This window comes from Manacus candei, unplaced genomic scaffold, assembly GCF_025592945.1.
Source record: "Manacus candei isolate 608988 ecotype Guabito, Panama unplaced genomic scaffold, ASM2559294v1 h1tg000026l, whole genome shotgun sequence".
NCBI lineage: Eukaryota > Metazoa > Chordata > Aves > Passeriformes > Pipridae > Manacus > Manacus candei.
In genome coordinates, this window is record NW_026138074.1 from 4,215,838 (window position 1) to 4,231,236 (window position 15,399).

At 44.0% G+C, this 15,399-nt stretch overlaps 1 protein-coding gene across 9 annotated transcripts in view; it reads right to left on the reverse strand.

The window, feature by feature from the left end:
* Positions 1–13,404, reverse strand: part of POMGNT2 (protein O-linked mannose N-acetylglucosaminyltransferase 2 (beta 1,4-)) — a 31,542-nt gene extending 18,138 nt beyond the window's left edge. For 2 of the 9 annotated variants that reach the window (XM_051788995.1, XM_051789001.1), the window contains exon 1: positions 10,567–11,254. The gene's annotated coding sequence lies outside the window, so the exon portion shown is untranslated. Of the gene's footprint in view, positions 1–7,442; positions 7,590–10,566; positions 11,255–12,550; positions 12,823–12,892; positions 12,984–13,228 lie in introns of those variants that run through there. The other 7 variants (XM_051788996.1, XM_051788997.1, XM_051789000.1 and 4 more) reach the window with 6 other exon arrangements.
* Positions 13,405–15,399: the final 1,995 nt, after the last annotated feature.

A 15,399-nucleotide genomic window follows, 5' to 3' on the forward strand; every position in this document is an offset into this window, starting at 1 on the left:
GGTGTGTCTCTCCCCTCCTTCTAAAAGAGGAAATTACACAGCATATTAATCTTTGTGCACCTTTTTACTTTTCACCCCTCCTTCTCTTCCCTCCCTTCACTCCTCCCATCCGTTGTGAAAGGTAAGCAGGAAAATATTGAAATAGAAATTGAAATAAATGACAACAGCAGGAACAGCCTGAGTCTGGTTTGGCTCACAAAGGTGAGTTTACGATATTGTTGAGTCAGTGCAAAAAAGAGGTCATGAAAGTGCTGTCACACACCTTTCTGGAGAGGGCTTTTTGTCCTTATAGGTACAGATGAAAGGCTCATCTGCTGGGGAAGCTAATCTTCCAGTGCAAAGGGATTTCAATTCACAAACCACCAACATTGCACTCAATTTACATTACAGGTGGCCAGCCAGGAGAGGGGAAAACAACAGCAAAGTATGACACAAAGCAATTCACAGCTCACTCATTTCCAGCTCATCAAAGGCTAACCAGTGAATGTCCCATGCAATGGACTGTGATAATTCTGTAACTACATTTGACTGTCTGCTTGCCACGAGCAAATGCAAAACCCCATCACATGCAGGGAATCATTGACAATACAAAGCACTTCCCTTCTGAAGCCCCTACACCCAAACTAAAGAGGGTTTTTTCCCCTGGGACAAAAGAAGGGACAGAGGCAGATGGTTTCAAATATCTTCAAGGCATTTCCAAAGACTGTGCCTAAATATTTCATTGGTCACCAGTGATTCAAAATTCACATACAGTTTAAAACTGCAAATGAGTCTGAGTTAAAAAAAGAAATCAGGGTCTAAACTCTCAGTTGGGTACCACTCCTAGAACAAAACACAGTCACACTAGTACACCACTGCAGGGAAGTGTTATTCACAGAACAGTGTGCAAAATTTGGCCCTAAAACATAATGGGTGAAATTTTATCACCAAAAGAAATTAAAATCTCTCAGCATGGCTTTGAGAAGAATGTAGCAGAAACATCCCAAACAGGCTGGTTTAGAAGACAGGAAGCTGAGAAGGGAGAGCAAAGCTTATTTTTCAGTTGTTAGCTGTAAGACTTTGTAAGAGGAATCTTTAAAAAACTATCTGAGAGCATAACTAGATAAATAAGGAAGATCTGTGTGCAAGCCCACTTCATACAAGGGGTACATAGAGCACAACCAGGAAACTCATTAGAATTCCTTGCAGTCATTAAAGCATGGTCCTAACATCTACAAAGCTCCAAAGTGAAGAAAGAGATGGTTCTCTGAAACAGAAGTCACCTATGTCAAATTTACACAACAAGGACTTGCAGTCAAGGACTCAAACCCAGTAATTCAGCTCCTCTTTGCTTCTTGAGCAACAAAGAAGCCAGGAGATCAGACTTGAGAGACATCTTTCCCTGCTAATTACATGATAACAGTTTATAACAGAGATTGTATGGCACCCACCATCTCTAGAGAGCAAAAATACATGCATAATCAAATTGTTAAGGTAAAAGAGTAAAAAGATGGAAAGGCAATTAACACCATTACAAAGAAATCTTTGCAACAGAAAAATGAACCATTTTTACTGAAAATTACATTTTCTCAGTTGAACTTAGGCAAGTAAGCTGGATAGTGCAAAACCCACTTTTTCAAAAATACAAAAAAACCCCCTTCTGTTATCAAATAAACTCTTACGCCTCTCACCTTTAATCCCAGGCTCCATATACGCCATCTCCACACAAGAACCAAGAAATCCTTGCTTAACATCAAAATGCCCCTTGGCCCCTTTTTACTCACACGTGGCCCTCAGAACATCTAGTAGCTGAAGAAGGGGCTTCTGGATGCAACTGGGCAGAGAAGTCCTGCTGTCAGTGATTACCTAGATCTCTGTTTCAGTTTTATAAGGCAGAGTCAAAGGCCAGAGGGGAGGAGGACACTTGCATGCGTGTTTTGAAAGGAAAAGCTGAAATATTTTACAATGGAAAAGGGAAACATCAGTTGGTTCGGATGTAAGAACTGTGCAGCACAGCCTCTCACAGGTATGACAAAGAAAGCTTTGGTGCCCAGGATTATCAAATGGCAACAAAAGCTGCGTGCAGGATGGGAAAAGTTAGGGAAACTTTTCAGCTGTCACTGGAAAAAGCTTTAAGAAATGAAGGGGCAAATTACTGAGCCATTTGCTTACTTAGCATTTGTAAGGAAAACTTCCAAGTTAAGTCCAAATAGCCAACTATACTTAAACTCAGGTGTGTCTCTTCTCAAACCTAAACAAAAACAACCCAAAAGAATAAAGAGAACATAGGACTAAAATAAAGGGAAAGAAGAGAAGAAACAAGTAGGAAGAGAATAGAGAACAGAAAGATGTCGCACTTGGACAAAAGATATACAGCAGAGGAATGTGTAACCTTCAAAGACTGCTGTAGAGAACAAAAAAGACCAGACAGGGAAATTAAAAACAGAGCCTTCCACTAAAGGACAACCAGGAAAAGACCCAGATAGAGAAAAGATCACAGAATCACAGAATGTGCTGAGTTGGAAGAGACTCATCAGTATCATTAAGTCCCACTCCTGGCCCTGCACAGGACACCCCAAGAATCACACCGTGTGCCCAACCAGTGTTGTCCAAATGCTTCTTGAACTCAGGCAGGCTTGGTGCTGTGACCACTTCCCTGGGGAGCCTGTTCCGGTGCCCAACCACCCTCTGTGTGAAAAATCTTTTCCTAATATCCAACCCAAACCTCCCTCAACTCAGCTTCCTGCCATTTCCTCGAGTCCTGTCACTGGTCACATGAGTGAAGAGATCAGTACCCACCCCTCTGCTTCCCCTCGTGAGGATGTTGAAGACCGCAGTGAGGTTTCCCCTCAGTCTCCTCCAGGCTGAACAAACCAAGTGACCTCAGCTGCCCCTCATACGGCTTTGCCTCCAGACCCTGCACCATCCTCGTGGCCCTCCTTTGGACACTCTCTAAGAGCTAAATGTCTTTTTTATATGGCGGTGCCCAAAACTGCACACAATATGCAAGCTGAGGCCGCAGCAGTGCAGAGCAGTGCAGGACAATCACCTCCCTGGACCGGCTGGCAATGCTTTGCCTGATGCCCCCCAGGACATGGCTGGCCCTCCTGACTGCCAGGGCACTGCTGACTCATAATCAACTTGCCATTGACCAGGACCCCCGGGTACCTTTCCATAGCGTTGCTCTCCAGCCTTTCCTTCCCTAGTCTGTACACACAACCAGAGTTGCTCCATCCCAGGAGCAGAATCCAGCACTTGCCTTGTTAAACGTCATAGGGTTGGTGAGAGATTGCCCATCTCTCTAATTTGTTTAGGTCTCTCTGCAGGGCCTCTCTGCCCTCGAGGGAATTGACAACTCCTCCCAATTTAGTGTCATCAGCAAACCTACCCAGTATTCCTTTGAGTGCTGTGTCCAAGTTGTTAATGAAGATGCTGAAGATTTAGACCCCTCTGCCTGCTGCACACGGCCATCAGCAGCCAGAAAAAAACCAGCTAGCCTCCTTTAGCCACTTTTCCAAGAGATTTCTTTCTCAGGCTGGTGGAGAACAAGCCAGTGTAGAGTTTCAGTCCAAAGGCTTTTTACATTGGACAGGAGGGAAAGAAGTTGAATTGTACATGATTGAAAATTTCTACATATTTCCCTGTTCACAAGGGAGGAAAAGCTATGCACTCCCATGTAACATCCTCTGTCTCTTCTAACGCTTCCACCCTTCTAGGCCAAGGTGCTGTGCTACAGACAAGGTGTTATTAGCTACTACATGCAAGCTGTTCTTCTGCTCATGGTTAGCAGACATGGGCAGAGTGTGAAAAGCAAGGAGGAGAAGTGGATGGATGCATCTGTGAGGCAGCAAACACCAAACCATTAGGGTTTCCATCTACAACAGTTCACACCATAGAGTCAAGAACAGTAGCACAGAAGAGCAACTACTCTCAGACTACTCTTCCAGGGGATAGGAAAAGGCTCATTTCCTTATCCTACTTCAAGCCACTAAAACAAATCAAACTCCTTTCACAGAAAGAGCTTTTCTTATGCTACTCAGTGTGGTGCCAGGTATGCACCAATGGAAGCAATGCTTGTGCTTAGATTTAAGGATGTACCTAACTCCTAGCTGGATCAGCACTTTCAACCACACATCCTTGTAGGCCAAGGATTTGCATTCTTACACATCTTTAAACTTTCCAGGACATGTCATTTATCATTCTGACCGTGATAAAGGATGGCAATACCCTGCTCATTTATCTTGCTCTTAGTACTCTGCAGAAAACAAAAATATAGACTTTTTAACAACGAGGTAGAGGACACCACCATCCCTCTCCCTCTCTGATAATTTAACTATAACATATCGCCACCAGGCTTAAATCAGAAGAAGGAAGAAAAGAACGCAAAGGAAGAGAGGAAAAAAGTGGGGGAATTGACACTTCCTGCAGTAGAAATAAACAAAATATCTGTTTACAGATCACATATGAAAAGAACATCTCTATTAAATGTGATTTCAGAAGAACTGACAAGGATAAATCTACGTGAAGTTTCAGGTAATTCAGCCAAAACATGGAAAATACACATTACTCTGAGTTTATGAAGGGCTTAGTTTTATTGGTACTATTTATACACACTTTCTTCATTCATTTTAGACATACTGAAAGATTTTAAACCAAAAGACTTCAGCACTCACTGATTTTAAAAGACAACAGCTCCCTATTTTTTAACATGTTTCTACATTATATATGGGCTGTGTACTCCTCCAGACAAACAAACCCTGATAAATTATGTTCTGCCTCTAGCCAGGCACTTCAAGTAATCTCCACCCTCCCACCTCCTCATCACATGAAATAAAGATGAAGACCAAACAACGTCAGTCATATTGCAGATCTGCTCAACCTCCACCTCTACCTGAAACAACACAATACATGTGTTGAGATCTTCATCAGTCTCCACCCACTAGAAGCTGAAATTTTTGCTGCAATGGGCTGAGGCAGCTCCTGAGAGGGTGCTGGCTAATACACGCCCTACCCAGCCAGCATTAAGTGAGACTGCATCCAGCTCCTCTCACCAGTTTCTCCTGGTGGGATTGCTCTCCTCCCTGACTTTCTCTTTCATGCCTGGATAAGTGATTTCAGCTGCACCTGCGGTCTGCGATACATTTAACCAACAGCACAGTGTGCTCCATGACCTGGCTGCTCCCCAGCCACGTGCCTGCAGGAATGCTGCCCGGAGCATTAAGCCCACTGCATGTGCTTGAGCGCACACGTCCCATTTCTGACCTGCTTCATTACCCTTTTCTCAGCAAGCTTGCCCAGAGTTAATTTAAGGACTGAAGACCAGCCTCGCCACCATGCAGTGCTATCAAATATGTTACAGGCTGAGAATTTGGCCATATTCCACCCGTGGGGTTTCCTCCAAAGTCCCCTTCTTCTGAAAAGAAGGGGAGCTGAGCTGATGCTTGATCAGTATGAGAACAGTGCTCCATCCAACACAGCCCACCACAACCAGAGAGCTCTTTGCACACCCAGTCTTCCCCTACAATGGCACAGGAGCTGGATCATTTCCAAATCTCCTGATCTGATACTCACAAAGTATGGAACGAGATTGGAGTACAAAACACTGTCCCTATATTCAGGCTCTACCGGCCTTGTCAGCTTAACACAAGGTCTGTCTACAGCTACAGAAGGGCATTCACATTCCCCAGGCCAGGAAGTGGCATTGAGGAGACACAAGAATAACTAGAGGCAAGTAAATACTTTCCAGCTTCTTCCTTAGCAAACTGCAACACGAGTCCCCTGAGCCTGAGGACCGTCATGTTCAGCTTCAAACCCCCATGGAAGAAAGTCTTTTCCTTTCCAAGGGTGACTTCCAACTTCATCAACAGTTAGCAGGATGTAACGATCCAGAGGCCCAGTACAACCACAACTTTGAGAGAGAAAAAGGGGACAGTCTGTGGTAGAACCACATCTGGACATGCCTTTGCACTGCAATCCCATCTCTGTCTACAAACAGGCTTCCTCCCAACGCCTTCAGAAGTCCCTGTACTATGCTTTCTACCAGTACTATATAAACTAAAAACCTTGAAAGTTCAAACACAAATCACTTCTTTTCTGATCTGGCCAATTAAAAAATGAAGAATGATAACAAGTCGTGAAATTTATCTTGTCACCAGCCTAATTGCTACTAGGAGTTTCAGATTATGGCAGAAAAAAATGAGGAAAAAACTGAAGTGCTTATAGGTTGTTCAGATTCTGGTTTACAAAGTACAGCATTATCTTTTTCATTGTGTGAGGAAATGCAATTGCACTGTGGACCTCTACATCAAACCCCCCCACTTTAATTAATTATTTGAGTATTAAATCAGCAAGAAAAGAATTACTCTAGCTATTTCAGAGTTGCTTATTGCTTTTATACATGTGGTGTGTCTGCAAAGGTTAATACCAATTTGTCAAAAATGTTAGTTCTTTTTACTACAGAATTATTATGGTATTAGGATATCGAGATACTATGATTATTAGGATACCTGGTGGTATCCTAATAAATACAGAAATGTTTTGAGATCTCCTTTCTGAAGAGGGACTGTGTAAGGATTGAGGAGTAAAGGAGGAAGAAAAGGCTCCAGTGTAAGTAGGTGTGAGCTTGTCTACAGATGGAGAGGTAAGGATAGAGAAAGATTAAGTGAGGAACGTAGCGTCAAAGAGAAAAAAAAATCAACAACAAAACTACGAGTGGACTACAAACATTGCAAGTAGAAGTACAGTACCCTAGCTGCACTTAGATGCATTTGGTTTAAAGTTACTCATTCACCTTTCTTCACTCGTTCACTTCTTCACTAAAAAAGTCACCTGTAAGTATCAGAAATAAAATCCCAACAATCAAAAACAATCAGAGTTACATTTTTAAAGCTAATTCTGCCCCTCTCTTCTTCCCCCCAAGCTTCCAACTTCCCATCTCAGGGCTGTCAGTAGCTGTCAGCAGATCATATGAGAAATTCATCTGAACATACAACATAACTTGACAGGCAATACATCAGAAAACCTAGATGTGACAACAGCAAATTCCACCAGATGGTCCTGGATCATATCTATCTATTGAAAAAAAAAAATTGACAGAAAAAAAATCCCAACCACAGAAAAGCAGAACTGAAGAAGAAGAAAAAAAAAATAAATCTGGTATATATTCACTGTTTCACCCTTTGTCGTATCCATGCTAGAAAAGCAGACACACAATACCTCCAGCTTGTCCTCAACAGCTTGTCCTAAATATCTATATGTATATTTAATCCTCCTACCCTAAGAAAAGGCTTCTAAATAAAGATGCCTCTCCATTAAAGGCAGTATGTGCTACTAATAATGCTGCTTTCCAACTGAGAAAACTCTGTCAATGACTCTGGAGCCTGGTCTGCTTCAGCACCAACGTGGTCTCCAGTACACCATAACCCTGGGAGTAGCTGCGAACTTGAAGCACTTTCAAGACTCGCTGTTTGCTGCCCTTCCCATCTCCCTGATGCTCCTGTAGTCAGCACAGATTCTCTTTGGGTTCAGGCTGCCTTCAGACCTCATCAGCCTCTGCAGCGACCCTCTTGGGAGAGACCTTGGATTGCCTTGTCCACTGTCAGTCATGCAACCTGAGGAAGGCAGATGAGACCAGCAGGTCAAACTGTCAGGTTGTCACTGTTCAAGTGAGACCTTCAGGGACATCATTCCTTGCTCCTGTTCTGCCCCTGCCTTCAATAGCTGTGTGCAGATACATGTTTGGTCTGTGAGAAGTAGTTGTGTGTAAGTGCAAAAAACTACTGTGCATCCTTGTCCTCCCAATTACACACACTCTGAAGTAAGAGGCATGTAGTCAAATATAGTTTTTAATTGGTAAAGCAAAGAGTGCACACGAGGAATGAAGACAGTGAAGGATGTGGTGTTATTTTATCAAACATTTAACAGGACAGGGTAGTTCTCCAAAGTTCTTTGGAAATCTGACAGTTTCTTTGAATACAAAGCTGTGGCTGTGATAGAAAGCAGATCCACTTGCTGCCAGTGCACAAGCTGCACTCCACAGCTTAGGACTCAGCAAATCTCTCTTCAGGCCACTGTGGCAAAATCAGTTTCCACCAAGAAACCAGACTGATCCTTTAACAAAGGAGTATTTCTGCATATCATATATACCTGTTTTCCTTCCCCTAAGGAAAGCTCCTTCCATTATAAACTCTCCTTTGTTGTTAAAGAAAGTACACCCGTTTCCTGAGTGAGAAACACCTTTGAGGGAGGATTACTCCAGTGCACTGCTGGGGAACTGGGCTGCAGTCGACTGCGAGTGAACTGGCTCCAGATTGCTAATGAAAAAGGCTTTTTTAGCAATGACAGGTTGCTACTCCCTGACTTCTGAAGAAGCAGTTTATTGTCTCCATCCAATCCATTTTACAATTATCACCTTTAGCACAGAGACAGAAAGCTACTTTTACATCATAGACCTGAGAACAAAAAACAAAAAAGTCAATTCTCCCCTCCTCCTTGAACTTCAACAAGGAATATTAGATTTTTTTTACTCTGCCTTTGTCATTTTAACATAAAAGGAAAAGTCAGTGACATTTCCAAGTTTTGTTGTTGTGCACCAGTGGGGTTTCAAATACTGCAGAGGAACATAATTACATTTACACACACTTTTGACTGGAACTTAAATGTTGAGACAGCAATAACAGTCTCTTAAAGATAAGAAAAATAGGCATTTAGCTCAAAATCTATGTTCTGGTTAAACTGAAAATGGACACCACCTTTATAGCGGAGTGGCTTTTTGCATTTTAAAGTTTTTCTATAAATACTAGACTATGATTTTCCAAACCATCAACTCCCTACAGAGAGAAAAATACAGATCTTACTATTTAACCATTCTCAGTAGAAATACTGTAAAACAGGAGGCCTAAGAATAATATGTATTTAATAAAATTGAGGAAACCTCCTCTCATTCTGATATTTAATTATATCTCATTAGAAAAGCAAAAATAGTGCAAATCAAAGTCCATGAATCAGCTGTTTATTTATTTATAGGCATTTATATAGCACTCATCACCATAGCAACCAGGAACCTTTTTTCCTTCTTGTTCAAAGGAAAAGTTGTAATTTTGAAATGTGATCCTTTGATGTCACAGTGCAAATAGGTACTGAGGTCCTGTGCTGCAAACACTAGGCAGATGCTTAAAATACATGAACTGACCTAAGTCAATCACAGACAAAGGGAGACAGAAACAGATAAAGGAAAACTGAAAGGAAAGGAACCATGAAGCAAGCAAGAACAAGGGAAAGAGCAAAGAAGTAACGGCATGTGAAAATTCACAGTGCACTGTGTCCAACAAGCCATGATCTCCCTGGTACTTTTTAGCTGTGGTAACAAGTGACTGGTTCATGAAGCACACTTCAATTAATAAAGACTAATCAACAAGTTCCAAATTTACGCTGAGGACACCGGTGAATATTCTTGAGCAAGAATTTCCAAAAGGATAGTAGCTTAAAAATGAGGCTGCAGAGAGGGCTCTCTTTTGAGAGCAGAGAAGTCACAAGCCTCACTTTGACTGCTACTCTCTTCTGATCCCCCAGCAATTAGCCATTATCAAATTCCCACAGAATTTACAGACCTTTTTAAAAATGCCATCTGCTCACAAAACATCAAAGAAATGAGTAAATTAGAACATTGCTCCTGTATACACCATTATAGAATGAATTACTAGGTATGTCCTGCAATTGCAGTTTCCCCATGATACTGCTGGGAACTACTTTTCAGATCCTCAAAAGAGACTGAAACTGGTTTTATACTATTTCGTCTGGTTGCTTCCCACCACTATACAGATTATACCCATACAGGCACTATGTAGTACTCCAGATTCTTTTTAAAGCTAATGAACTTCTAATTGGGACAGAAAAAAAGAAAAAAAGAAAAAAAAATGAGATCTTTGGCCTGTTGTCACTTTGTTATATAAGAGATGTTATCATGAATATTTCCTCAAGACACGGGTACGTGAAGTTATACCTCAACTCTGCACTTAGTTTGATGCTACTGTCTTAATAAACCAATACTGTCCAAAGCAGTTAAATAAGGAATGTTCAGTTGTTCCTAAACCAAACATAAATCTTTACACAAGACTGGTGGTTATTTTGTAGTCTTTTTTTAAGCTGTATTCTAAATAGGGCAGAAGCTGCATGTATGACAGCAGGAGAAGTGACAAGTTCCTTATCTGGAAAAGCACCAGCAGGCACTGTTATCAGAGCAAACCAGCTCTTTTAAAGTGGATTGATGAAGCTATTTTTAAGAACACCTAATAACATCACAGAGGAGACTCTGATCTCTGCAAAGGTGAGCCGCACAGCTCGATACTCCTGGGAGGCAGCTAATGAAACTGAAGCTTGTCATACATAGACTGCGTCCAGTAATTGGCTTTGAAAACTTGCAGTTGAGGCTCCACCCTGCTGAGCTCAATGCCCCGCTCACAGCTTGCTCCAAAGGCCGGCAGAGCTGGGCGCTGTAGGACCAAGTCTGAGTGGCTGTGCCACCGGGCCCAATCTGCGTACTTGGAAGGCAAAAAAGAAACCTGCTTCCTTTCAGCACATTGCACCTACCGGTTCGCTTCCAGGACAGGGAGAGACAGTTGAGGGGGGAAGGTGGCAAAATGGTATTGGAGCAGGTGGCGTGCTGATGGAGGAGGAGGGAACACGTGCTACCACAGAAGGTGAAGGAAAGGGGTGAAGACCTAAAAAGAGAAGGAGGGTCCCATGTCATGCATTCATACAGCACAGCAGAACCACCAAGTGCTGTCAGTGCTCTGTGCCCACTGTGAAAAGTCACTGGCACTGGCTCTCCCAGGAAAGCAGCCAGCAAAACAGGGAAAGCATCACCCATTTTCACCAAAACTCCCCTGACCCTTTCTATCTCACTCTTCTCCAGGCTTTGTGGACCCACAGACCCATTCTTCCCCTCGATGTGAACCACAAAACTGAATTTGCATCCATCTTGAAACACAGCCAAAGAAATTACCATTCCACAGTGTGAGAAGACTACGAAATTTCTTGAAGAAATTTCTTGAAGAAATTTTGTCTGCACAGCTGAGGACCTCTGATCTGGTTCTCTGATCTGGTTTAACGCTCTCTTTTGCACCACCTTCTTTTTTCATTTCCTGCCTCCCACCACTTCCTAGAAAAATCTGCTCCTTCACAGCCTAGATACATCCCAGTTGGAAAAGCCATTTTAAACAGAAAACAGGTTCTTCAGCTGAGAAAAGTCATCTGTGGCTCTGATTATTTGAATAAAGTGATAGTTTTACTTGTGGAGGATCTCTAAGCCTCTGTGTCTTAAAACACCTCCTAAAAACCTTGCCGTGTTAGAGCACAGGCCAGATATGTTAAAAACTCTGAGGAGCAGTAACTGAATGTGGGCTGCTTTTACAGGGAACCATTTAAACCCACAGCACTTATGGAAGAATTTAAAGCAATAAATTTTAAGAGAAAGGGAGTGAGAATAAGGAGGATGAGAATATTCAACTGATTGAAGCAAATCTCAGTAAGTTCACAGTGGGACGTGATTCAGGAGATTGGAAATTTAACTGGAAAAGAATTTCCACACAGTCCATCCATTTTGCACATTGCTTAATACAGAAAGCGCTCCAGGCAGTTAGTCCCAAAACATCAGCCAGGTACCTAGAGGGCATGTTCATGGCACACTTCATGAATGTTGGAAGCCGAACTCCAGCTCTGATGACAGCTAATTAAAACACAAAGTCCAAGTAAAGCTCCCACCTTGCAATCATAAACTGCTCAAAATGCACCCCAGCACAAAAGCAGTCTGCAAGGCAGGTTTCCTATATCTAGTACACGCATTTGGTATCTACCACGGCTTTGAAAATGACACTGCAGAATACACATCTTGTCTTACAGCTGATGTGTTTAGCATACATCAGATTTGTGTCGGGGAGAACGTCCTCGCAGAGAATAAAAGCTTGTTCTCAGCTAAGTCAAGGCTTGAGCTAACAACCCAATCAATCAGTTCGAGTGTTTTGAGATCCCTCTCAAAAGGAGCTGCTTCTATTTTATTATCAGAGTCAGCAGTCACCGTTTAAAAGTCAGCATATGTCAATAGTTAACCAACTATGGTGCTGGTGTGAAAACACCGATATGTTCCCTTGGCTTTAACAGTTGCTCAGATACAGTCATTATTCTCAACACCAGAGGAGAGTGTGCCTCTTCAATTTGTTTTTTTTTTTTTCCAAAACAGCAGCCTTTATCTTAATAGCCCATTTAAACACCCGTTTAATTGTGAGGGGCTGGAAGGAAGGAAGGGGACACCAGCAGCCACTGGTGAGCCCGACCTCAGAACATGCATGTGCAACGCATCCAGAGCTGACACAAGCAAGAGAAACTTTTCCACTATGCTTAGTCAGCACACAACAATTAAACGGGGCAGGATGCGGAATCCGGATCCACGGGGGCCAAACTCACAAATTCACTGCTAAGCTTTCAAAGCGGAAAACAGGTGTCTGGGACGGGGAGGGGTTCCCAATGCACTCAGCCATCAATGAAAATTGTCAGGAGAACATAATTACATCTTTACCTGCCCCGGTAGGCTTTCAACCTGCAGCGTCTTTGACCTCTGGGGAGGTTACCAGAGTTTTAATTGAACAGCTGCCTGTGAGAGCAGGCGCTGCAAGAGCAGGCACTGCTCGCCCTCACCGCTCGTCGCCGGGCCGGGCCGGAACGGTGCCCACGGCCGCGGGGCCAGCCCCGCTCTGGGGGGGTACCCGGGTTATCCGCCTCCCGCCGTGGGGTCGCCACCGATCACGGGGGGCACGGCCCCACTTCCCGCGCCTCCCCGCCACCCACTTTCCCCTCGGAAAGGAGGCGCAGCCCCGCTCCCTGCGGGTGCCCGGGCCGCCCCCACGCCGCGCCGCCTCACCTGCCGCCCGCGGCAGCGACCGCCCCTCGACCCGGCCCGGCCCCGCCGCCCCGGCCGCCGCCTCACCCGCGGTGTCCCCGCCCAAGGCGGGCGGTGACGGGGCGGTGACGGGGCGGGCGGCCCCTCGGAGGCGGCTGCGGCGCATGCCCGGGCCGGGCGAACGGCATTGTGGAGGCGGCAGTTCCCGGGGCCCGGGGTTCCGTCAGGGCGGGGGTTCTGTTGGGGTATTCGGTGCTAACCCTCCACCCGGTCCTGCCCAGGGGTATTCAGTGCACACCCTCCACCCCGTCCTGCCCAGGGGTATTCAGTGCACACCCTCCACCCGGTCCCAGCCACCTCCACTCCCACCGCAGTCCGGCGGGTTCCCCTCACGGTTTTGTCCCCAGTTTCCTGGAGCTTTCTGCTTCTCATTGCCCACTCGCAGCTCCTCATCTGTCCCCCAGATCTCCACCAGCCTCCACTTCGTAGAATTGTGGAATCATGAGGGTTTGCAGAGACCCTCAAGATCATCCAGTCCAACCGCCAGCCCACTGTTACCACTGTAACCCCATAACCACTAAACCATATCATCCAGTGCCAGAATCAGGCGCCTTTTGAGCACCTCCAGGGATAGTGACTCCGCCATCTCCCAGGGCCAGCTATTCCAATGCCTGACTACCCTAAGAGTGATTTTTATTTTTTTTTTCTTCAGGAGAGCTTTTCATACTGCCTCTCACAGTATCCTTCTGGACAAAATGTCCAGCATGCAGCTGGAGAACCACGCTACGTGATGGGTGAGCAACTGGCTCACAGCTTGGGTGCAAAGACTTATAGCGAATAGGCCTGGCATCCAGTCACTAATGGGGTTCCACAGGGCTGCATTTCTCTTCAGCATCTTCATTAACGACTTGGATGCAGCACTCAAAGGAATACTAAGTTTGCTGATGACACTAAATTGGGAGGAGCTGTTGACTCCCTCAAGGACAGAGAGGCCCTGTAGAGAGACGTGATAAATTAGGGAGATGGTTCTCTCCCACTCATACTATACATGCTAAAGCAGAAGGCAGCCATCCATATGATGAGTACATGGCTCCAAATCCACCAGGAAAACCTAGCAGATCGAAGGCACCTGCATCCTTACTGGAGGAAGGTTCCTTCCCGCTGGGGAAACTGTGACAGCAGTGGCAGGTCACATTCACATGTTGGGGTTTGATAAGGTCAGGCTTCACCAGAGCAAACCAGAGACCATTAGAGCTTGAATAAACCACCGAGAGCATGATGAGCCTGGTACAAGAGGTTGAATCTCCTGAGCAGGTGGACACCTGTGCGTACAGCACCTTTGCTTGACCCAGCCTCTCCCAAAGTCAACGGGTCTTTTGTCATTCAACTCACTGAGGCTTTGTGTTTCTCATGGGAACCTTCTATTCCGATGCTCACACAGTGCTCTCAGTCAATGGGAAGGACTGATAGTGGTTTGGCAGCATCTTTTGCGTTAGCTGGTGTTTGTATGCATAACTAAATGCTCCTAGAGAGACAGGATTGCTAAACATGCGTGCAGGAATTTAATATAAAAGTTAAACTGTTGAAAAGTTTGCTCCTGAAAAGCTGCTAGTCATTTGGGAGAATTCAGATTTAATAGCTTACTACTCTTTCCTCCAGCCTCTTTTTTCTGCCTTGCAGATTTTGTAGCTAATGATCTGAAGAATTTACTTGTGTTACAAGAGATACACATGAGAACTAAGGCTTTTCAGAAATGCTCATTGCTACTCAAAATTAACTTTGTTACAGTGTCTGTGAATTTTAGCACTGAGCTCCCATGGACTGACAAGGCAAATGTTAGGCTTCTGAGATTTGTTTTCCAGAGTTTGTTCAAGAACTATTACACTAATGAAATCCATTGCAAGAGATCTCATCTACTTTGTTTCTCATTACATTTGTGAGTTATACTCCAGTCCTAGAGAGACTACAGAATGCTGGACCCGCATCCCCATAACTAGAGCAACAGTACAAAATAATCATTATCATCACCATTTTCGTTAACATTTCTTGGAATAAAAAGTCACTATTTCAACAATGTTTAGAGATCTCTATTAATCTTCCCAAAGCATTTGTGAGTAGAAATCTTGACTAAGAATATGCTTGCATATTCACATAAATGTCATCTGCAGTGCTACTTTTCCTCCTTGTTATGAAATATTTAATGAACCAGTCAAAAGCCAGACATTACAGTAATTTGAATTAAGTGGCCAGTCACGTATCACAGACGATGAATGGCCAAAGACACAGACATAATCGTTCAAGAAAAAAAAGAACACCCATAAGCTGAAATGTGTTTCTATGAAATATTCATAGGATTGCGGAGATTTATTGTCATGTCTGCTTCAGAATAATCTGCAGCGGGAAAAGAGCATAATCTGATAAACTTTTCATGCAAAACAGTTCATTTGTTATTCCTGGAGTAAAAAGTTTGTAGACCCACATCTGTTTAAGTCTATCGCCTGTAAGGGCGTAGGGATGTGTTTTCCTTA